This window comes from Cryptomeria japonica, chromosome 10, assembly GCF_030272615.1.
Source record: "Cryptomeria japonica chromosome 10, Sugi_1.0, whole genome shotgun sequence".
Lineage (NCBI taxonomy): Eukaryota > Viridiplantae > Streptophyta > Pinopsida > Cupressales > Cupressaceae > Cryptomeria > Cryptomeria japonica.
Genome location: NC_081414.1, coordinates 260,004,403 through 260,029,538, shown reverse-complemented (window position 1 = coordinate 260,029,538; position 25,136 = coordinate 260,004,403).

The following is a 25,136-nucleotide window of genomic DNA, read 5'->3' as shown; positions in this document are numbered from 1 at the left end:
TTAGAAGATAGTGGGAGTTGCTCAACATGAAAGATATACTCACCACATCCCAAGTCTTTAACCTTGAATTTTTCTTTGAGCTCTGCCTGTTTTGATGTAGAAGATTTTAAGGATTCTGGATCCACATATGCTGATGAAGGAATAGCTTCTCGATTGAATGGGATTGTTATTTTTGATCCAGGTTGCAAATTGTTGCAATATATGAATGGATTTGGGTCAGCTTTGATGGTCACTTCAACTCCATTGTGAGGGAACTTGATACATCGATGATATGTAGATGGTATTGCTCTCATTTCATGAATCCAAGGACGTCCTAGTAATATGTTGTATGTGAGATCAAGATCAAGGACTTGACAAACCACATCCTTTGTAACTGGCTCAACTCTGAGAGGTAAGGTGACCATGCCCTTGGATGAGCGCTCTTCATCATCATAGGCCTTAATGGTGATTTGGTTTGTAGAATTCACAGCTTTGTCAGAATATCCCAATTGTTTAATGGTCCTCAATGTACAAATGTTTAGACCTGCTCCTCCATCTATCAGGACTCGTTTGATTGTATGTTTGTGTATGAAGGCTTCAATGTGTAATGGTGCATTATGTGGCTGACTTATGGAGGCATCATCGGCTTCTATGAATGTGAGGGAGTGTGGAACGGATAGGTATCCCACCATGGCTTGAAACTAGTCCACGTTCAGATCAGTAGGGACAGCAGTGTCTCTCAAGATTTTGTCAAGGATGGCTTTATGTGCAGGGGACATACGTAAGAGCTCAAGAATGGAGATGAGCGCGGGTGTCTTCCCTAACTGTTCTACAAGGTCGTACTCAGGCTTGATTGATAAAGGATTGGTATTCTTAGTGGAGGCACCTGGCAATGTAATCTTACCTCGACGGGTTGTAATATGACATTCAGAGGTAGATGCGAACGAAGATCCCACACCTTTTAGGACAATTTTGGGTCTTTGAGAAGGATTCTCAGGGTTTTTGTTTTTGATAGTAATGGTAGAAATATAATTGTCCATTGAGATGTGATTGATAGTAGAATCATAATTGTAAGGTGCTCTAGTGTAATTGGCTTGATCATCTGTGACTTTGCCTTTTCCTTTGTCATGTTTTGGGAATGGTTCCTTAAACACCACATGCTCTTGGTTAGATGAATGTCCCTCAATCTCAATATCTCCTCTGTCAATGAGATCTTGCACAATGTTTTTCAATCGATGGCAATTACTTGTCTTGTGACCCTTGCTCTTATGAAACTCACAAAACTCATCATCATTCCACCAATTCGGTTTTACCTTTGGTTCATATGGAGGAAAATCTGGGACTGTGATCACTTTGTTTGCTACAAGATTTTTGAATACTAATTCAAGTGGTTCTCCCAATGGAGTGTACTTCCTTCGTGGTTTTGAAGTTGTTTGATTGTTCACTTGATTGTTGGTAGAACTTGATCTAGAAAAGACGAACTTTGGTCTCACTGTGTTGGCATCAACCACACCATCATTAACTGTGTTCTTATTCTTGTTCCAAAATTTTGGTTTGTCCTTTCCTTTGAAGTCCTCTTTGTTTTCTTTGAATAGTTTGATAACTCCTTGTTCAATTAAGACTCTTTCTGTTGCTAGGCCCTTTTCAATGACATCCTTGAATGTAGACAAACAAGCTTTTCTGAGATCATAGCCAATAGCCTTGTTAACATTTTGTGTGAACATCTCCACCATTTGTTTTTGCGGGATCTCACAAGAGCATCTGCTAGCTAAGTTTCTCCATCTTTGTAAAAATGTTGCGAAAGATTCTCCTTCCTTTTGTTTCGTATTGCACAAGGTAGTAACTGAGACATCTGTTTCAATGTTGTAAGAAAAATGTTGAATGAATGCTTCTGCCAAGTTGCCCCATGACTTAATACCGGGAGGTAATTGAGAAAACCATTCCATAGCTTGATCTCCTAAGCTCTGTGGGAACAACCTCATTAAGTATGTTTCTTCTGCCGCTACCTCAATGCAAGCTGTGAAGAATTGTCTTATATGTGCCTTGGGGTCTCCTCTCCCTCTATATTTGTCAAATTTTGGTGTTACAAAGTGCGGAGGAAACGGAGGCATTGGAATGCTCTTATCAAAGGGATAAGGGCATATATCTCTCATAGTGTATGTAGGTTTGGATGTACTCATGTCCTCCACTTTCTTTTGTAGATCTCTAATTTGTTGTTCCAAATTATTCTTGGGAGGAGACTGATTTCTTGTAGCATACCCCATGTTTGAAACACCCATTTGAGGAGGAGCTTGTTGCATGTATGGATGATACTGATCGTAGACATGTCCATATGGAGGTCTATATTGTTGCGACATGTATGGAGCACTTGGCATAACTTCTTGTTGAGGGACCCCATATCTGTTTTGTGTGTATAAACCATATTCAACAGGTCTTTCATTTTCCATTGTGTTGCCCCCAATTTTGACATGAGGTCTCCTTGTGTCAAAATTTTGAGGATGTCCTTGAGTATCCACTTGTCTTGATTGACCCATATCTTGAGCATGTGTTTGAGCATAGGGCCTCCATGATGGTCTTTGAATGTAAGTATCATATGTTTGAGCTTGTGTATGTGGGATTGCCAGTTTTTGAAGCAGAACTGATGGTGACTCAGGCATCATATTCGGTCCTCTATTTCCTCCACTATTTGGTCTCCTTTGATCCATGTTGGGTTGAGCTTGTTGTGAGGGTCGACTTTCCATAAGTTGAGATAAGTCAAAATCATGCGGTATTTTAGCTCCACTTTGTGCCATCATGTTTAAAAAGTATTGACGATCTCTCTTCATTATCTCTTCAACCAATCTATTGAATTGAGGATCCATTATGGATTCTTGTATGTCTGCTGATAGTATTGAAGAGTTGTCAACATTGTCATTGTGTGTAGTATTGTTGTTTATAGTGTTTGCGCTTTCCACATTTGGATTGTTTCTATAAACATTCATGTCTGGTAATGTAGTGTGCTCAGGATTGTAGAATAGATCATTGTCATACTCATAAGAACTCATGTTTGCGGATTCTTGAGCTTCTTTAGCTATTCTCCTAGATTTTTGAAGGCGGGTTTCAACCATGAACTAGGTGTTAGAACAAGATGTGAGAGACTAGATGAAAAATGAAAAGAGTATGGAAGACCAAGAGTTGTATGGAGTGTAAATGAATCTTAGGTGTACTTGCAATGTCCAAAGTGTAAGACCAAGTATGTAAGTAGTAGAGTAGGTGTGACTTCCAAAGAGAGGATAGTTTCTCTTGATGAGGTAAGCTGACCTTGACTCTAAGTAAGACCAAATGAGACCCAAACGTAAGAAACCTTGATGAGGGACCACTTAGCAAAGTGTAGTTGTATGTAGTGTGTTGACAAAGTATGATGAGGACAAGCAAGTGACCTTTTGACTCAAGTTTAGACAATTGTGAATGTAAAATGAGATGTGAAGCAATGATGGACTATGTGAGACCCAAGGACAGGTTGAATGCTAGATGAAATCTGAAGAGACAACCTAGGAAGCTCAAGTATGCCGAAACTGATTTCTTTTGTTTGTTGGACTGTAAAATTTTTCCAATTTGTGAAGTTTTTGGTTGTGACCAAATCTGAATGTTTGACTATTTTTCGTGACAAGAGGACACAATGTTGATGAGGACTCAGTGTTTGCAAGTGTTTAGACTCCAAAATGACTCCAAGAAAAGTGTGTTGTTTGATGTAAAATTGTTTTGCATACACTTGAAGACACAAAAGACACAATGTTTTGTTGTTTGGTCTTGATTGTTTGAATGTTTAACATAAGTCAAGCACAATTCTTATGGCTGGCCAAGACGATAGTTGTTGATCCCACATAGGGTTTTACCCCCGAGGCTACGCTATTCAGAGCGGATACTTAGATGCTTGACCTCACTGGCTCCACCCTCGGCACTCACTTCTCGGGTCAGCCAAGCATCAGTCCCCATGAAAACTCCCCATGGTGAACTTTGTATCTCTACTAAGAACCGTATGTGTGTGGGCCGCTACCAGAGGTCCGACCTCCTGCCTCAACAACTAGAAGGATTTGGGCATCTAAAACAAAGAGGTGCTAGTAAGGGCATCCGCTCGTGTGGCCATACATGCGGCACTTTCAGCTCTGTAAATACAGAAGGCTCCCAGCCGGTAGGGGTTGTGCCCTACAAATGATCAAATAAATTTGATCAAATGGGTTTATGGGGAGACATAGTGTCGGTATGAACTAATCAGCACACGTTATTCATAGTTTTCACTATGAATACATTTGATTATAGTGGTTTGGATGAGGTGGGTTTTCCTCGCTACCACTTGGGTCGTTCTCTTCTCACTAGTAGTCCTAATGACCACACGGGAAGACAGGCCCTCTAAAGATTGAACAAAAAGAGCCTATTGCTCAAGACACAAAAGACAATGATTCAATTTTAGTGCACCAATTGAAGTGTTTGCTAGTCTATGAAAACAAGGCACACAATAAAAATCCCAAAAACCTTGCCAAGGACCTGTAACAAAGATTTATTAGTAGTTTGGATTGTTTCAAATGATCACCCCTTCCTGCAAGCACACAAGTTAGGTAAATTTTAGATCTAAAAGACTTTGTGAAATAGGGGCCTTGAACAATGCGTTTTGTTGACCAATTCAAAGACTTGATTCATCATAAAAAAAGACCACCTGTAAAATTTCAAGGTATTTCCAGAAATGTAAGAAAATCCAAAAAATTTGTTAATTTTCTCCAAAAATTAATTTTTTATGAAAAATAATAAAAAATTCATATAAAATGCAAAATCGATCAAAAAAATCTGAAATTTTTACTGGAGAGTCTTTATGGTCTTCCAAACCTGCACAAAAAATTTCCTGCAACAAATCCAAACAGTTTGTGAGATATGAGTAAAATAATGCAAAACCCTAATTTTCAAAGATCTGATTTTTGAAGAATGATTTTGCATCAAATTTAAAATCACAAAGAACAGATCCTGTGTATAATTCTGAGAGATTTCCAAAAATGTAAGAAAATCCAAAAAATTCGCTAATTTGCTCTCAAAATTAATTTTTTATGAAAAATCTAAAAAATTCATATAAAATGCAAAATCGATCCAAAAAATCTGAAATTTTTAATGAATCTTTCTGATACTGTTCCTGACCTGCACAAAACAATTTATGGAAAAATTCAAATCTGTTTGTGAGATCTGATCAAAATAAATAAAAACCCTAATTTTTAAAGATCTGAATTTTAGGGAAATATTTTGCATCAAAATTAAATTCACAAAGAATAGATCCTGTGTATAATTATGAGAGATTTCCAAAAATGTAAGAAAATCCGAAAAAATCTCTCATTTGCTCTCAAAATAATTTTTTTATGAAAAATCATAAAAAATTCCTAAAAATTGAAAATTTGCTCCAAAAATTCTGAATTTTGGATTGAGAGCTCCTGATACTTTCTTCAACCTGCAAAAAAAATTTGGTGCAAAATTTCCAAGCCGTTTATGAGATATGATCGAATCTCTCCAAGATCTTGATTTTGTGTCCAAAACCCTAGCTGCACAAGATTATTCTCCAAATTGTTTTACAAAACAGCAATATAGGGTTAGAAAAATCTGAAAAAAACATAGATCTAAGAAAAATCCATGTCCCACCGGGCGTGCCAAAATGTTTATGGTGAAAATGGATAACAATAATAACAAAATTGAAAGGCTAAATGAATTCAACCACAAAACCCTAGCCTAACAATGAACAAAGATCCACCATAACATATGAAGATAACCTAAGACAATGCAAAATAACTCCAAATCATAAAGATTATACCATCACATGTCCAATAGGGTTTTGATCTCCATTCTTCCTATCTCCATTGATCTTGTTTGATATGCTTGCTCTCAGATTTTTGTATGCACAAGAGCTCAACAAAGAATGGAATGTGGTTGCAAGTAGGATCGTAGTGTAGCCAAGTACTCCAAAATCAGTCATTAGGATGTGTCATTAGAATATGTCATTAGGGTTTGACAATGAAGAAGGCATCTCCTTAAATAGAAGACACAATAAGAAATGGAGGGTTAAGATTGAGAGGTGTAAAAAGAGAGGTCGGCTAGGATTAGAGGGTAGGTAGAGGAAATAATAAAATAATGAAAGAGGTAGGTAGTGTATGAATTAAGAGATGAATGACATGTGTCATGTGTGGAAAAAGATAATGAATTAATTAAGTAAATAAAGATTTATTTAATTAATAGAAGAAGTAGGACAATTAAATAAATAAAATATTTATTTAATTTAGGAAAGGGATAATTTAAATAAATAAATGTATTTATTTAAATGAGAAATAAGGCTAGAAGAGGATAAATGAATTAATTAAATAAATAAAAATTTATTTAATTAATAGAAGAATTAGGCTTAGATAATTAAATAAATAAAATATTTATTTAATTAGACATGACAATTTTGGGTGTCTACACATGGTATTGATTCTCTGGTTTTCAATTATGCTTTAATGATTTATCAATCATTCCGGTATAAGGTTTTAAGTTCTTTAATTCACATAATCTATTAACAATTGATTCACCCCCCCCCCCTCTCAGTTGTTCACCAGTTAACCTAACAGTATCTAAACCGACGGTACTCCCTAGTATTTGCACTATGTGTATGCACTTGTGTGGAGAATGAGTGGGTTCTTGAATGAGTTGTCACCGCATGGGTAGATACCAAGTTCTGTAGAAGTTCCCCCAATAAACACCTTAGAGTAGTGGCCCACCCTTTTTTTGTTCAAACATCGCGATATCTTAAGTGCAGGGGCATAGATGGTTTTCCCTCCAAGACACTCAGCATAAGGATCCCGTGGGATGAGACATAAATCTTCATCTTAGCATAAGCTACTTGTAGCTTTCCAGGGAGAGGGTGATAGGGTCATCCTTCCAGTCCTAGAGGTCCCTAGTTATTCACACACGATCAAGGCAAAATTAGTGAATACACCCCTCAAGGTGTCCCTACACTTGAAGTGATGGAGATTCCAGGTTGTGGGCTGAAGTTACCACCATGAGAATATTGAACTTAGGATAAGAAAGTGTTTGATGTGTTTTTGATTGTGTTTAGACTCATGGAAATTGGGTTGAATTTTTCCTATGAACATACACATTAGTCACATTAATTTTTATAGTATCACTAGTTGTAATGATCATTGTGTCTTCTTGTTTGCGATGTTTTATCTAAATGGCTACAAAAAAATTATGCATATGTGTTTCTATATATGTATATATGTACATGTATGTGTGTGTATACATGCATGTGTGTATGAGTATGTGTATGTGTATGTGTATGTGTATACATGTATGTCTATGTATGTGTATATATGTATATTTGTATATGTATGTGCAAGCATGTGTGTGTATATATGTGTGTTTGTATATGTGTGTATGTGTGTATATGTAACTGTGTATGTACATGGATGTGTGTATGTATGAGTATGTGTCTATATGTGTGTGTATGTGTGAGTATATATGTGCACGCGTATATATGTGTATGTGTGTGTGTGTATGTGTATGTCCACATACATGTGTGTGTATGTACATGTATGCATATGTATGTGTATGTGTATGTGTGTGAATATGTTTGTATGTGTATGTATGTCTACATGTGTAAGTATGTGTGTATTTATGCATGTATATGTGTATGTATGTGTATGTGTGTCAATATATGTGTATGTATATCTATGTGTATGTGTATGTGTGTATGAGAGTATGTGTGTGTATGTATGTTATGAGTGTATGCATATGTGTGTGTGTGTATGTGTATGTGAGTGTATGTGTATGCATGAGTATGTGTGTATATGTGTATGAGTGTATGTGTGTGTGTATGTATGTGTGAATGTGTGAATGTATGTGTGTATGTGTGTATGTACGTGTGTGTGTGTATGTATGTGTGTGTGGATGTGTGTATGTATGTGTGTGTATGTATGTGTGTATGTATGTATGTGTGAATGTGTGTATGTATGTATGTGTGCATGTGTGTATGTGAGTATATATGTACACTAGTATATATGTTTATGTGTGTGTATGTATGTATGCATGTGTATGTGCACGTACATGTGTGTGTGAATGTGTGAGTATGTCTAAATGTATGTATTTATGTATGTGTATGTGTGTATGTGTATGTATGGTGTAGACAAGGTAGGGAGATCCAATGAAGGACGACTCCACCTTCCAGACTATAACACAATCAACATGAAATATACCAATAACCGGTTCACACAACACAAGATATAACCAGGAAATCATAAAGATAAATCCTTATTACAGTTAATGAATTACATATGCCCACGGGCTCTACACATGCTGGACCACAGCCCGAGATTACAAAATAATTCTTACAACTCAAATCTATGATCAACAGATCATCTGCTCAGCAATTTGGCCTCAAGTAATAGTCTACACTATTCTGCACTGATCCGGACCTCAGTCCCTCTAGACTTGAGTCCTCCCAGACTAGGATCTCTATAGAAACTACATCTTCTCTTATTTTCTTTTTCCTCTGACCTTTTTCCTCCAAAATGAATCTCCAAACTTCCTCTTTATACCATCCACAAGCAACAACAACTCAATCAAGTTGGCCAAAGATCAATTGGTTCATAATGAAATGTGCAAACAATAATATGTCGGCCCAAATTACCAAGAACACCTCCAATAATGCTTATAAATTTGTGTGGACATCCAAGAACATTGGTCAAGCCCAAAACAACATCTCCCAACAATCTACAAGTTATGAAAAAATCATCTACAACCTAAATCGCTTCGCTTTACACACTGCAAGACCAACCGGTAAGAACACACCAATACTGGAACAGTATCGGAATCGATATCTCACCGGAATAAAATCCAAATGCCATGAATCTCGAATATGTTTAAGACAACAATATCATTGTGATAAATCCAAATCTGTAACTCACTATCCAAAAACATGAAGAAATGCAAGACATCCAAGAAACTTCATTGTTAACTGCTCCAACCAGATGAACTACTTTGGTGTTCCTGCATCAACCCGATGAACTACTTTGATGCTCTTGCATCAATGTATGTCTACATGTATGAGTATGTATGTATATATTGTGTATATGTGTATGTATATGCATGTGTATGTGTTAGTATGTATGTGTATGTGTATGTGTGTATGACTATATGCATGTGTGTATGTATGTGTATGTGAGAGTATGAGTGTATGTGTATGTGAGTGTATGAGTGTATGTTTATGTCAGTGTATGAGTGTATGTGTATGTATGAGTATGTGTGTATGAGTGATGTATGTGTATGTATGTGTGAATGTGTGCATGTATGCATGTGTATGTGTGTATGTGTGTGTATGTATGTATGTGTGTGTGTATGTATGTGTTTGTGCATTTGTGTATGTATGTGTGTGTATATATGTGTGTATGTGTGTATGTGTGTATGTATGTATGTATGCATGCATGCGTGTATGTGTGAGTATATATGTGCATGAGTATATATGTGTTTGTGTGTGTATGTATGTATGTGTGTATGTATGTATGTGTATGTGCATGTGTGTGTGAATGTATGAGTATGTGTGTATGTATGTATATATGTATGTGTATGCATGTGAGTATGTGTGTATATACTATGTATATGTGTATGTATATGTGTGTGTGTCTGCATTTATGTCTGTGTGTCTGCATGTATGTGTGTATATACTGTGTATATTCGTATATTTATATTTAAAGTTGGGTCCAATTGACTTGACATATATGTGCATGTGGGCATGTGTATTTAAGGGTCTGCAGATTTAAATTGCTTCTCAATAGCAATTTGTCCAATGGCCAATAAAAGGACTAGATTACATAAGTATGATTGAATAAAAGAGACCAAAAAAGGGATACAACACTTGCTCAAGAACAAGTTCCCATTGACGATGAAGTGGTCCTGATTTAGGAAACAAAAGAAATTAGTCCTAGTCAATCTAGAAATTTTTTCTTTGGTATGTCCAATTTGATGGAGACAAATGAAGATGCTCTTTTGAATGGGATTTTAGTTGAGGATATGGTAGCAGAAAGCATAATAAAACTACACAACAAAAAAAATTGGGATGAATATTTTCAAGATAAATATGTAATTAGAAGAGCACAATTGTTTGCAAAGTTATTTAAGAGAAATGAAATGACCCCTATTTTGGAGTTGCTGGGTATTGATAACAAGAAAAAATCATCAGAGGGATCAGTAAATCAGACAATGGTTGAAAATATGCAAGAAGCTTTGAAATGTATCGAGAGCACAAGTTGAACTGTTGATTTAAGTGTTGCACGAAGAGAATTAATGACTATGATTTATAGTAAGAAATTATCATAGAGAAGACAAACTCAAGCAATCGCCCAGTTATTGGATGTCTCTAGAAGAACTATGCAGAGATATATTAGGAAAATAAATAGGCTGGATGAGAATATTGAAAAGAATCAGGTCAATATTTGTAGGGTTCCTCGAAAAGAGAAAATTGTTGAAGATGTAAAAAGACATGTTATTGAATACAGGACCAGTCACTCTCGTGTTTCTTTCAATAGGAGACACATTATACAGATTAGAGATGAAGATGGTACAAAAATTGCACATCCAAAATAGTTCATAGACACAACACAGAGAAAACTATTTGAATCATTCAAACAAGAATTTCCAGATGTCAAGAGATGGCAAAGAATGTTTGAGGGATTACGACAATGTTTTGTGTGTATCAATAAGGTACATGAAACTTGTTATTGTCGAAATCATGTTGAATTTCAGATACACCTCCAATCATATAAAAAGGCAATGGCAGAAACTAATCCAAATGTAGTCATCCCTACAAGTGCAACATAATTTGTGAAGTCTATTTTATGTGACAGATTAGAAGGTTCAGATGAGTACAATGTACAATGTTTAAAAAAATACATGTGCTAATTGTGGAGATTTGAATAAATTTGTACAAATTGAGAACATTGATCTTCCAATGCAAGTTCTATGGAAAATATTTGAATGTGAAAAATAGTAGACAAAGTCAGGAGCTAAATAAAAAAAAATTATGTTAAAAGAGAGTGAATTCCCTTACAAAGAGTTTATGTGTAGATTTCACAATATGATATATCTGTTGAACACAAGATGTTATTGAGAGGGGGGGGGGGGTGAATCAGTGATTTATGAATCTTTTCCCTTTTCTATCTTATGTGCATATACTAGTTAACTGATCTAACATAAAGAAGACATACTAGTTAGATGGGAGAGTAACACAAAAAAAGCCACACATTAAAGGGACATCACATAACACCAGATGTATGAGGAAAACCCAAGATGGGAAAAACCTCGGTGATAAGTGCTACTAGAGCCTACTACTCCAATCCAACCTCACAATGAAAACCTCGGTTAAAACATTTAGGGAACCAACCCAAGGATCACCAACCCCTACACCGAGCTCCAACTCAGTGATCTACAATGAGTATATTCATTTACAAAAGTAATAGCCTTGTTACAAAAGAACTTTGTAACTCTTATCCAAGTCTCTCCATCAGTTCTCCTCTCTTCAATTCTCTATCAGTTCTATGCTCACCTTCTCACTACTACAACCTTACTCTTTGTTGCACCCTTACTAGTTCAACCTCTTCTTCTTCTCTGTCAAATGTCCTTCCTCTCTAACACAATGCTACTAGTCACCACCAGTCTTTTTAACTTAGTCATATGTCTACTACCTAATTACTGCCAGTTTTTAGCTTATATTCTCTGCAATCTTTTGTGACTCTTCTCTATGAGTTCAGTCACCGCCAGTATACTCCTCTATCAGACTTAATGGTAGGCTAATGGTTGGCTTACTCATTCTAGTTGAAATCTTCAACCTGATTTTCTCTCACACACTCAGTCTCTTCTCTGATTGTCATTGATCACTTGACTAGTTGGCTATTTGTTTTTTCTCACTCATGCAACATCCTTATCTACTTCTTTAGCTCGCACTCTTATAGCTAGATTTTCCCGCCTAAATGTTGGTTTGAACATTGGCACGCTAGGGTTTCCGCCATGCACTAAATCTACATCTGATCTGATGTCTGATCATCATGACATATCATTGATGAATAATGATGAACAACAAATACCCTAATCAGTACTTAGAGGGGGGGTGTGAATTAGTACATACAAAAACTTCTCGACAACTTATCAAGTTAAAACAATGCTAACCGGTTGTCTTCATCACTAAACTTAACCATGGCAATACTAGTTAAACATAGTAAGACTTTAGACAGCTAAACCAGTAAAATTGAATGCTTCAAATAACATTCAAGACTTGATAACTACTTCACCAGTATACTCATGCATGTGTAGTATCAGTCATACCATAACCATTAGCTTTGCATGCATATTCACCTAAACAAAGATTGCTCAATCATCACATGAAAAATGCACAACTCTTGACACATAGATTTTTCACGTGGAAAACCAAATGGGAAAAACCACGGTGGGGATGAGTACCCACAAGCTTTCTTTTGAACTCTTTTGAAGCTCACTTTGTTAGGAGCCTAGTCCAGTTAAAGACTTTACAATAAGGTTCTGTTAGGAACCGATCCTATTAAAGATCACTCGGTTAAGGGATGGCTATATACCCTATTAAAAGTTGAAACCCTATTAAAGGTTACCTTGCTAGAGGATTTGAAGAACTCAATGATCTTGAGTCACCTGGTTAGACGATTTGCAATAAGCCTATTAAAGCTACCTGGTAAATGGATTTTCCTACTGTTGAAATGGTTAGAAGAGAACAAGTAAAGCTTTGATCTAATAACAACACTACATGCTAAGGCAGATCCTTTTCAGCTCCTCTACTTTGCAATCACACTGTAGTTTTCCACTCATTGGTCTGGCAAGTATCTCATCACTCAGATACAAACACAACATTTTCCAACACAAATAATAACAAACATCATCGACCTTATAGACAACAATTAGGTTGGTATCATAAACCCTAAATCCTAAACATTTTAGGTTTACAATTACAAGTAGTCCAATCCTGGCCGTTCAAATACTTTGCACAAAATAAAACAATCTCAAATAGATCACAAGTCATTTTGCCTCGTCCATTCTTCACCGCAAACAGAAATCAGTAACCCATCACGCTCTCTTCACATACCACTAAGAAGAATTTTCATTCCTGAGGTAGACATTAAATGCAATGAATCTTCTCATGCAAGATCCTCAAGGAAATCCTTCACATGCACAAAACTGATGTGGGATCTCAATCTCATCCTTATCTCTTAGCTAACTCATCACAGAATGTCACCGGTTGCATCGCACAAGCTAGATTGCCAAATTGGAAACCCTAGAGCTGAGACTACCAACCGGTAGTCACACTTAGTGAAACCCTGACACCGATCCACATCATCCTTTCATACCAATTCTCCTACCTGAACATCAATAACAACTTCTTCCAATCTTCATACCGGTTCATGTACACTTATTGACATCAATGACTGTTGGCAAATGCACACTCCAATGAGAAATTGTAGGTGATTGAAGGTATTGTCATTGATGGCAACCTTACAATCATGTGATACTGGTAGGAAGACAGAGGCACTGACACCGATAGACTCTACACCGACATACACATCACCGACACCAAAAGAAAGATTACCAGCACCCTGGGCGACAAGAATTTTGTTTAAATGTATTTTGCATTTAATTGTAAAATCTTTTGTAAGCCGACTTGGTAGATTGTAATATGACTCATATATGTATGAGATCATTGTAGATCATTTAGGTGATAGATAAAAAAGAGAGATGTAAGGATAAATGCAGACCTAATATGCGAATTGTAAGACATATATTGGATAAGGGTTTATATATGTAGAAGAGCTTAAACTGGTACTGAATCTAGCATAGTAGATGTTGATCTGAAGCACTACAAGACATTGGCTTAGTATAATCCATTTTGTACGTCATATAACTTCTTTGTAATTGAGCAGTGATCTCTAGGTACTTGGCCTTCCTGCATGTGCAAGCCCCTATTGTAAGCAATAATATTCTCTTATTGGCCAGTAAGTGAATATTGTGGGTCACAAATCCCACTGAGGTTTTTTCCACACCGGGTTTCCTCATTAAAATATTGTGTTATGGTGTGTCTCTTATGTTGTGGTTGCTATTCTTATTTACTGCATTTTTTTTGGTTTATTGGTACACAGTTTTGATATGCTTTTCATGTTATAAGTTAAGAAAATTATTATACCAGTCAGGTACTAATTCACCCCCCCTCTCAGTATCTTTAGGAATCCTAACAATTGGTATCAGAGCCTGGTCCTCTATTTTCAAAAGCCTAACAGCTTGAGGAAGATCTTGACATAGGTCAAGATGGAAAATTTGAGAAATCAATTGGAAACAACTCTTTCAGACTATGATGCAAAAAAGGTAAAGAATATCAAACTTGAGGATGATCTGAAGGCAGCACAGGATATTATTCAAGGACTTCAAGAAAATTTCACTATAGAAAGGAATAAAAGAAGAGAAATTTGTGAAAAGATGCAGAATGATGAAGATGAAAAAGAAACTCTTAATGATCTGGTAAACAAACTGAGACAAAAGAACAGTACAATGAAGAATGAGATGCAAGATATGACTATGAGATTTTGTAAAGAAATTGAAGATAGAAAGAAGAATGAAGATGATTTGGTTAGAAGACTAAACGATGTTGGAAATGAAAACACAAGACTCAGTCATGAAAATGATATGTTGAAGACAGATTTGATGCATACACAAAATGACATAACTAAACTCATGAGACAAAAAGGAATCTTGGAGAATGAACTGACTACTGCAAATCAACACAAGGAGAAATTCAAGAAAAGTTCAGAAGAACTTGCTGACATGCTGAAGAATCAGAAACCTAATGGTGATACAAATGGCCTTGGCTTTGAAATTGGTGAAAGCTCTGGTATTGCAAACAATCATGATCATAGTAAACTAGTAAGACAACTTAATGCTTACAAATTCAATGGGAAATTCTTTAACTGTAACAAGTATGGTCATAGAGAAAATCAGTGTAGATCGAGAAATTCTCAGAACACTAATACACTCATCGGTCAATGTTCTAAATGCAACAAAATTGGTCATAATTCAAAAAAATGTAGAATGAATATAAGATGTTATGTTTGTGGAAGATTTGGACATCTATCTAATCAATACAAAACACAAACCGACATAGGATATGGGAAAGCTATTCAGAAAAACAATGTGACTTGTTATGCTTGTAACAAAATTGGACATATTGCAAAATTTTGTAGAAGAAAGACTCCACCAACAAATAACAAAGGACCTAGTTCGAAAGGTAAAGAAAAAGTTGAAGAGGTAAAGCAAGAATTCTCAAAACAATGGATCAGAAAGTCAGATCAGAATGTTGATGGGAATACTCCTCCATCAATAGAATAGAGTATCACTCCACCAATAGGAGACTCTTCATCTAATTGAAGGAAAATCCTTTGGGGGTTTAGCAACAAATTGAAAAAACATGCTAACATACCCTCGGTTGATGGTGAGAAGTTGAAATTACTTCTTTACCGATAGATGAGTTAAGTTGTGACTTAACTGACAAGCATTAAATGTGGTAGTTGGTAAAAATAACATGATAAAGCAGGTTTTTTGGCTCTTTTTTCATTCACCGAGCATTCAAATCTTCGAGACCGCGAAAATTCCTGAGCGAAGGCATCCTTAGCAAAGAAGTGAAGCAGTTCATCCAAGCACTCATCCTAAAGGAAAATTGAGGTATTTATAACTATGGCTTCCTCATCCACTCCTAAATTTATTGCAAACCCTACTGTGATTGAAGTAATCAAGTACTGTAGACCCTTATTCAAACTTGTTCCTAAAATAGCACAGAAAGATGATACCCTAGGTGCATTTTCTCAAATTCCTAAGGGAGTAGTATATACTAAAGACCCTATGATATAAATACATTGTCATATAGAGGAAATAGGAGATGATGAAATAAAGAACATGTATCGGACTGTGATTTGTGATGAATCTGGAAATATCAAACCAGAACATAAGATAGTGGAAACCCTAGGTTTTACTGAAATACTTAGTGTCTCAGATTTTCCCAAGGATATTATAAGGATTGTGCTAAGAAAAGTTCATGGGGAATTCTTTTGGTTGGATTTAATTCATAAGGTCACCCAAGAAGTAGTAAAGGTAGTAATAGGGTTACCTTCCATCGGTAGCAGGCCTGCCAGAACTAAAAAGGTCTCCAATGACACAGTAATGGACCTAACCAGTGTAACATTTGACAAAAGGTCTCTAAGGGTAAATGATGTAAAGGATATCAATGTCAGATTTATTAGTATGATTTTAGGCTACAAGGCTACACATGCAAATAGGTTAAACTTTGTATCTAGCCTATGTATTAAAAGTGCATATGATATGGTTAACAACAATGCTAGAATAGATGTGTGTGAATGGCTCAAAGATGAATTAATAGACAATCTAAAGAAGTTAAAGGGAGATAAGAAAGGAACCTTTAGATTTGGATATTTGCTTGTATGTTTAATGTTGTATATTACTAAGAAAGTACCCAGTATTGGTAGGAGAGATTTTGGTTTTAACATATCGGTAGGAAAGCAACTTTTGGATACACTAAACAACATGGGAGATAACAGGGAGAAAAACATAAATGAATATTTTTAGGCACTAAAAGCTCGAATGAGGACTAGAACAAGATTGTCACAAGCAATTGTGGATAAATATCAAAAGCAAATATGTTTTGTAATTAAGAAAGATGAAATCTGGATGGAGGCAGTTGTCCCTAGGACTATCTAGGTAACTGAAATGGGCTATGAAATAGATGATAACATCATAGAAACTTATGCAAAATCCCTCCTTGAAGCACCAAAGGAACCCACTGAGAAAGTCTTTGGAAATGCAGAAACAATTGAAAGTGGAATTCAGTCAAGGAAAAGGGTTAAGAAAGTTGAACAAACTATGAAGAAAGGAACCTGACAGACAAAGGCAATTAAGGAAGATGTTTTGAAACAAACTGGTATTAAGGAAAGTGGGCTGGAAGGACTTCAACTGGAAGCTCATCTTTCACCGGTTGGAACTTCTTCTAAGAGTGATATACCAGCAGTATTCAGAAGGGTGGAAAGGAAAAGAAAACCCTCATCGGTACCCTCACCCACACCTAGAAGAACAAGGAAAAAGCAACAGGTAGTGAGGCCTCCAGTAAAGAAGTTAACTCCTAAGAAGAAAAAGGTAAAACAAGACATTGCTCCACTAGATAAGCTCCTTAGTGAAATAACAGAGGATGGAAAGTTGAAGAACATTAGCAAACTATACAATACACTTTCTGCTGATGATAGAGAGAGCATAGAAAATAGTGTAATTTTACACTTGGATATTTACAAGAAATTTTTGATGGAAATTGTTGATGAAATACCCACTGATCTTTACAGAAGACTTGAAGCTAGAAGGATAGCTATTGTTGAGCTGGATAAGAAAATAAAAATTGAGAAATTACTTGCAGTTCACCCAGTGAACTCACCTGAAGAGATTGATCAATTAATCAGTGAGGCCAACCAGACCATATTCTCAACCGATCACCAGCATGTAGCACTGATGGCAGGGAGAATGAATGAAATTTCAGAAGAGACTGCGGATCAATGGGACATATTCTTTGTTGCAAAAGAGGAACACGAAGAACTCAAAAGACCCAAGACTATCAAAGTATATTAAAAAGATAGGGATAAGGGGAAAGGCAAGGAAGGTGGACCTCTAAACCTTAAGATAACTGACAACTTACCCCCACCTCCTTCTGATACTCCACTGGTAGAAATAGTTGACACTCAACCCACTACTAAGAGTATGGAGAATCCTCTAGAGGATACAAATCTTGAGTTTGAAGTTTTGCATACCATGAATATTGATACACAAGAGGTGAATATTGTGGTAGATAAAGAGACCATTGAGGATAAGAAGAAAGATGTGGCTACTTAGCCACCACCTGTAGATGTAGAAATCAATGATAGCACAGAGACAAAAAACCCGACAGAGAACTCTACTGAGAAACAATTAGAGAAATAGGGAATGAATAGTATAGAGGCAAATACACATAAACCAAAAGTACATTCAGAGACTACATCTGAGAAACTGATAGTTGAGAGCTCAGAGAAACCATTTGAGGCACTGGAATAGAAATAGGTTGATGTACAAGTTCAAACCAAGACAATACCACCGGCAAAAACTGAAAAATGAAAACCTTTGCTAATATAAATGCATACCCAAATAGATCCTCCTGAGAAAGAGGAAAGCAAAGTTATTACTACAACCAGTAGCATGGAAATTGTAAAAACTATTGGACAAACATCTGGTACTTCTATAGCAGAATTTTGGCCTACAAATGTAACAGAGGTCTTATTGGACTCAATAAAGAAAATCATAGAGTGTAATGCACAAGCCTATAAGGCTATTGATGATACATTCCCCATTCTTAAATTGATAGCACCCAAGTGCATTGTGGATAATAAATATTCTTTAGGTCAACTAGACACATTGTCTAAATACATCACCGACAACATTTTGACAGTTGATCAAATTAATGAGGACATAGTTAAGGAGAAAATGAATAAAGAGAAAGAAAAATTCTTTGATGAAACAATAAAGAAGTGCATGGGACACATTGGTACCCTTTTACTGGCACTAAACAGAACAATAATGGATTTTAAGGAGCTCTATAGAGATACATGCAAGACAAATGTTTTGACAATAGATATAGACAAAGAAATAAGTAAGGTACAAAAGGAGATTGACAATATAGATGATAACCTCATTGGTTCATCTGAACCATTATTAGTTATAGAGAAGAAGATACACAGTCTTGAAGAAAAACTTGAGAAATTTGAAAACAAGAAAGACAAAATAAAAGGGAAGGCAAAAGACCTTAAATGCAAACTCAGCCCCAAATTGGAGTACCACATCTCTTTGAGTAAAGAGATCTCTAAGGCACTTGTTTAAGGACTAAAGACACTAGAGGAACAAATGCATCACCTCACCAATACTATTCAAAGGATAGAGGCTGCACTAAAAGATAGTGAAAAGTTCAGTGAGAGTCTAAATTTGGTATTAGTAGAATTCTTTCAGATTGTGACCCACAAGATACAAGGATTCAGGCAGGAAACACACTCCAATGATAGAAAATGACAACCTTTGTCATTGATGTCAAAGGGGGAGTAGTGAGATGAGAAAAATTATCAGAACAGGACATCATCAGCTCAGAGGGAGCATGGATTTTTGACAACACAGTTTTGGTAAGAAATTCTTTTTGGACACTTTTTGATTTTTCTCATGAGTGTTGCCATCAATGCAAGAGGGGGAGATTGTTGGCAAATGCACACTACAATGAGAAATTGTAGGTGATTGAAGGTATTGTTATTGATGGCAACCTTAAAATCATGTGATACTAGTAGGTAGACACAGGCACTGGTACCGACAGACTCTACACCGACATATAGATCATCGACACCAAAAGAAACATTACCGACACCCTAGCCGACAAGAATATTGTTTAAATGTATTTTGTATTTAATTGTAAAATCTTTTGTAACTTGACTTGGTGGATTGTAATATGACTCATATATGTATGAGATCATTGTAGATCATGTAGGTGATAGATAAAAAAGAGAGATGGAAGGATAAATGCAGACCTAATATGTGAATTGTAAGGGAGATATTGGATAAGGGTTTATATAGGTAGCAGAGCTTAAACTGGTACTGAATCTAGCATAGTAGATGCTGATCTAAAGCAGTACAAGACATTGGATTAGTATAATCCATTTTGTAAGTCAGTGTGACTTCTTTGTAATTGAGCAATGAGCTCTAGGTACTTGGCCTTCTTGCATGTGCAGGCCCCTATTGTAAGCCGTAATATTCTCTTATTGGCTAGTAAGTGAATATTGTGGGTCACAAATCCCACCGAGGTTTTTCCCACACTGGGTTTCCTCGTTAAAATATTATGTTATGGTGTGTCTCTTATGTTGTGGTTGCTATTCTTATTTACTACATTATTTTTGGTTTACTGGTACACAATTTTGATATGCTTTTCATGTTATAAGTTAAGAAAATTATTATACTGGTCAGATATTGATTCACCCCCCCTCTCAGTATCTTTAGGAATCCTAACAATGAAAACATACATTATCATCATATCATCATACCGGTTCATCATATGCCAACAATCTGCCCCTTTGGCATTGATAACAATACTTAGTGTAGCATTGCAACTATAAACAACATAGACCAGTGCAACTATAACATTTATCTTCTCCCATATCATATATCTTCATCACTTCAAATATCATCTCCCCCTTTGACAACAATGCGAAAGTGGAGGCACAAGCTTCCATTCTCCACTATGTTGCCCCCCCCTATGGAGTAGTAACCTTCAACACATCAATCCTAAAAGATTTTGTTGGTATTTTGGATATGTTGATATGGTTTTGTCATTGTTTTCAACACTTATTAACTCTGGCACTTGGAAAATTGGCAATGTTCACCGACAAGCAAGTGACTTATGCACAGTCACCAGTATGTGGTTCACCAATAGGATATATTGTTCACCAACACTTGGTATGACATGGAAAATACTTGGCTATGTCAAAGACATTGTTTGGACACTTTGTCTTGAAGATTTGTTCATTGGTATATTTGTGTTTGCATATTTGTTTTTATTGACAAATAGGTCCAAGATAAGCACTGACATGATTATCTATTCCAGATCAACATGAAACGCTATGGAGATGATTTATTAATGTTGTAAATGCATTAAGCCAACATGTTGAATTGGATATTGCATCGGTTATTGTTTTACTAGTAAATTGTTTTATTAATATCTTTTGTAAAGCTGACCTATACATTTTGGTCCTAGGCTTCAATATATATGTAAGATCTTATTTGATCGAAGTTAAGGAAGCGAGGAATGTGAATGAAGTAAGGTATATGCAAGAATAAGAAGAACTATACATGCAAACATCATTTGAAGGAAGAAGGAAGTTTTTGTGAAGACATATCAAAATTGAACCGGTACTGAATCCAACATATGAAGATGTTATTTTGAGCAGTACATCATTATTGGATTTAACCATCGAATTGTAGTCAATGTGACTCTTATTTGTGTTTTAGTAGTGATCTCTAGGCGCTTGGCCTTTTTGCATGTGCAGACCCCCTATTGTATACACATACTATCTATAGTAGTATCATCTGATTGTGGGTAAGGTTTCTCACCATGGTTTTTCCCCTTATAGGGTTTCCACATACAAATGCTAGTGTTATGTGTTGTGGATGTTATTGTCTTTATGTTTCATACATTAATCTTTACCCGTACTACAATTAACTGATAAACTGTCTACCAGCATTAAGTTTTGTTTACCGAGCATTAAGTTTGGTTAAGTTGTTTTTGGTTTGAATTTATTAGACAATTGATTCACCCCCCCCCTCTTAGTTGTCTCTGAGACCTAACAATTGGTATCAGAGCCTAGTCCTCTTTTTGCAGAAGTTTAATAGCTTGAGGAGATCCAATGTCTTCTAACTATTTTAGGAAGGATAGTCTTAAACTTGATGGAACCAACTATGGCATATGGAAGATCAAGATGGAGACACATCTGAATTGCATTGGAAAGGACATCCGGGAAGTTACAAAGAATGGCTATACTGCTCCTACTCCCGGTCAGCCTAATCCACCAACCTTAGGAAAAGATGAGGAAAATGATTGCAAAGTAAGAGAAGCACTTTTAAGTGCATTATCAGATCAGCAAATCATGGGATTATCAGATAGATCTACTGCTAAAGCTATTTGGGACCATTTGTAAAGATTGAATGAAGGAGATTCCACAGTCAAAATTGCAAAACTTGAAAGCTTCTGAGACAGGTATGAAAATCTAAAAATGGAAGAAGATGAAAGGATTTTTACTTTTATGGAAAGAGTAAATGAAATTGTTTTGGGTATTAAATGTTGTGGAGGAACCTTAAGTGAAGATGAAATTGTTTCAAAAGTTTTAAGAGGATTGCCACCGGCATACAAAATGAAAGTTACTGCTATAAATGAGTTAAGAACAATGCCTAAAACATCAGTAACTAGAGACACATTGATTGGAAAATATTCAGCTTTTGAAATTGAGGAATTTGGTCATGTTGCTACTATAAACATAGATTTAGCTTTTAAGGCATCAACATCATCTGCATCATCATCATTTGACAAGTCTAATTAGAAAGCCTTTTATGCAAGAGAACTTGAAGAAAGCAGGAGAGAAAATGAAGAACTTGAAGCACTATTTTCAAGGAAAATGCCTAAAGGTCCAGTTGGAAGTAAGTATGAAGGTAAAGAACCCTTTAAATGTTTTAACTATAATAAGATTGGTCATATGGCTTCAAGATGCCCTGATAGACATGCAAGATTGAAAGAAGAAGCTAGAAGAACATACAAGCCTAACCCTGAATATCAGAGATACAAATTTAAAAAGAATAAAGACAAGTCTGGTTATCTTTCTGATGAAGGAGTCACTGATGATTCTGATGAGGATCCGACAGACAATGGATGGGTCTTTGTTGCTATAACAGAAGATCAACCGACACCTACTGTTCAACTGGTAGAGCAGGCCTTGGTAGCAAAAATTGAAGTTAAGGATGAATGGATCATTGATTCAGGATGTTCACATCATATGACTAGTGATAAAAGTAAATTCTTGACTTTTCAGAAATATAATGGAGGTCTAGTAAGATTTGGAGATGATAAAGCTTGTTTGATCAAAGGAAAAGGTACTATATCTCTTGATGGTAAGCATAATACCGACAATGTTTACTATGTTGAAGGTTTAAAGCATAATCTTTTGAGTGTTGGTTAATCAATTGAAAAAGGATTTCAATTACAATTCAAGAATGGGAAATGCAAAATTATGAACAGAACTAGTTTGGAAATTTCAACTGGTAATCAAACTAGAGGTAATATCTTTCATTAGAATAACAATAAAAAGACATGCTTGATTGCACATATTGATGAAAGTTGGCTATGGCATAAGAGACTCTGTCATGTACATTTTGATTTCATTGTGAAAATCAGTACAACTAAAGCAGTCAAAGACTTACCTAAGATTGTTAAACCTCACAATCAAGTATGTAAGGAATGTCAATTTGGAAAACAAGTTAGAGCATCTTTTAAAAGTGTGGGATAGAAATTAGGATTCATCAAAAGATAAGTAGATCAATCAAAACGTAAGACCTAATAGCTCAATCAAAGAAATACTCATTGCAATGAACCTAATCACAATGCACATTCAATGAAGGTATGAAAATGAAGCATTCAAAAGAAAACATTAAGCAAACCAGATCCAAGATTGAATACTCCTTCCATGCGGCTCCATTGTTGTTCTTTCCTCTCCAATAGTTTTGTGGATCTCACCTACAAGTGCCCTCACAATTGAAAGCAAAAAGCTCAAGAGTACTAGAACTAAAATTTGATAGTTTGACAGCAATTCGGATTTCAAGAAGTAATTGAAGGGGATGATTGAAGAAAAATTATCCAATTTATAGAGAAATTGGAGAAATCACAAAATTGGCATGATGCAATTCAAATGGAAATTGCAAATCAATATGACAAATTATGACAAATTATGCACTTTCCATGCACAATTTTGATTGATTGATTATGACACATTTCATGTCAAAATTGATTGATTAATCAATTATGACAATTTCATGACAAATTGAAATGCCACTCCCATAGAATTAGGAGATGAAATAGGAGGGAAAAAGAATTAGAAATTTGAAAATTAGGAAATTGAAATTGATGACCAATTAGGAAATTGGAATTAGAAATTTGAAAAATTAGGAAATTGAAATTGATGACCAATTAGGAAATTGGAAATTGATAGAATTTAGAATTTAGGAATTAGTGAATTAATTAATAATTTTTCATTTATTAATCAATTCACAAAGAGGAATAATTAGCCAATTAAATAAAGATTTAATTGTAATAAGAAGACTTAGGATTAATAAATAATTTAGTAATCCTAGAGGAAGAAATGGCAAATTAGGTTAAATGACCAAATCATAAAACCCTAGAAGACGAATTAGAAATGCGAAGATGACAATTAGGTCTTGATTAGAGATAATTAATGTCATGATTTGATTTTGATAAATGACCAATACGACAAAATGATTTGATTGAGAAATACGCCAATTGACATGATTTGATCCAAATTGACACAATTGAGACAGATAATGATTGATAGTGAAATGATGACAAATCGGTCGCAAAATGACAAGATTGACAAAAGGACAAGAATCGACAACAAAATGAATTGCAAGATGACAAGATCGAACATGACAACGGTCGATGACAAATCGATCGTAAAACGACAAGATTAAAGGATTGATGATAAATCGACAAGATTGATAAGAGGACTAAACCCTAATTAGGATTGACGATGTCCAAAATGATAAGATTGATGATAAAATTGATAAGAGAACAATGATTGATGACAAATTGATCGCAAGATTGACAGGAGGACAAAACCCTAATTAGGATTGACGACAAATGAATACATACATTGATGCGACAGGATAAAATTGATCAAAATCATGACTGGATAATGTTGTCGAGAAGACCAAATTTGAGGACGAGGTGACTGAAGAACTGTAGAAGAATGACTCGATGTTCGCAAATGATAAAAACCAAGTGCGTAACATAGGAGAAATGTTAATGTGACGCAAAAACCTAAAATGAGGCAATGCGCAAATGTTAAAGTATGACCTCGCAAGCGTTGACCATTTTTGGGTGTCTACATTTTGCCCCTCTTTGAGACAATGCGATTCTGAGCGTTGTTTCAAAGAACAATAACAAAAATGCCCCAGACAATGATAATGACATATGCATGCCCCCTCGAGGAATTGGCCGGAAACATGCGGAAAAGAGGCCAATTGATCGATAAAAAATGATAGGATCAAACAGACTGACAATCGGAGATCGGATGCATGACAGACAATCAATTTAATGTGCACAAGACCACGACCAACATAAGATGGAGAGGATGCACGTCCATCTATGCAATGACAAAGAGCTATAAATGAGACCAAGAGGGTGAAAATGACTCATTTGCACTAGCTAAAGAGGA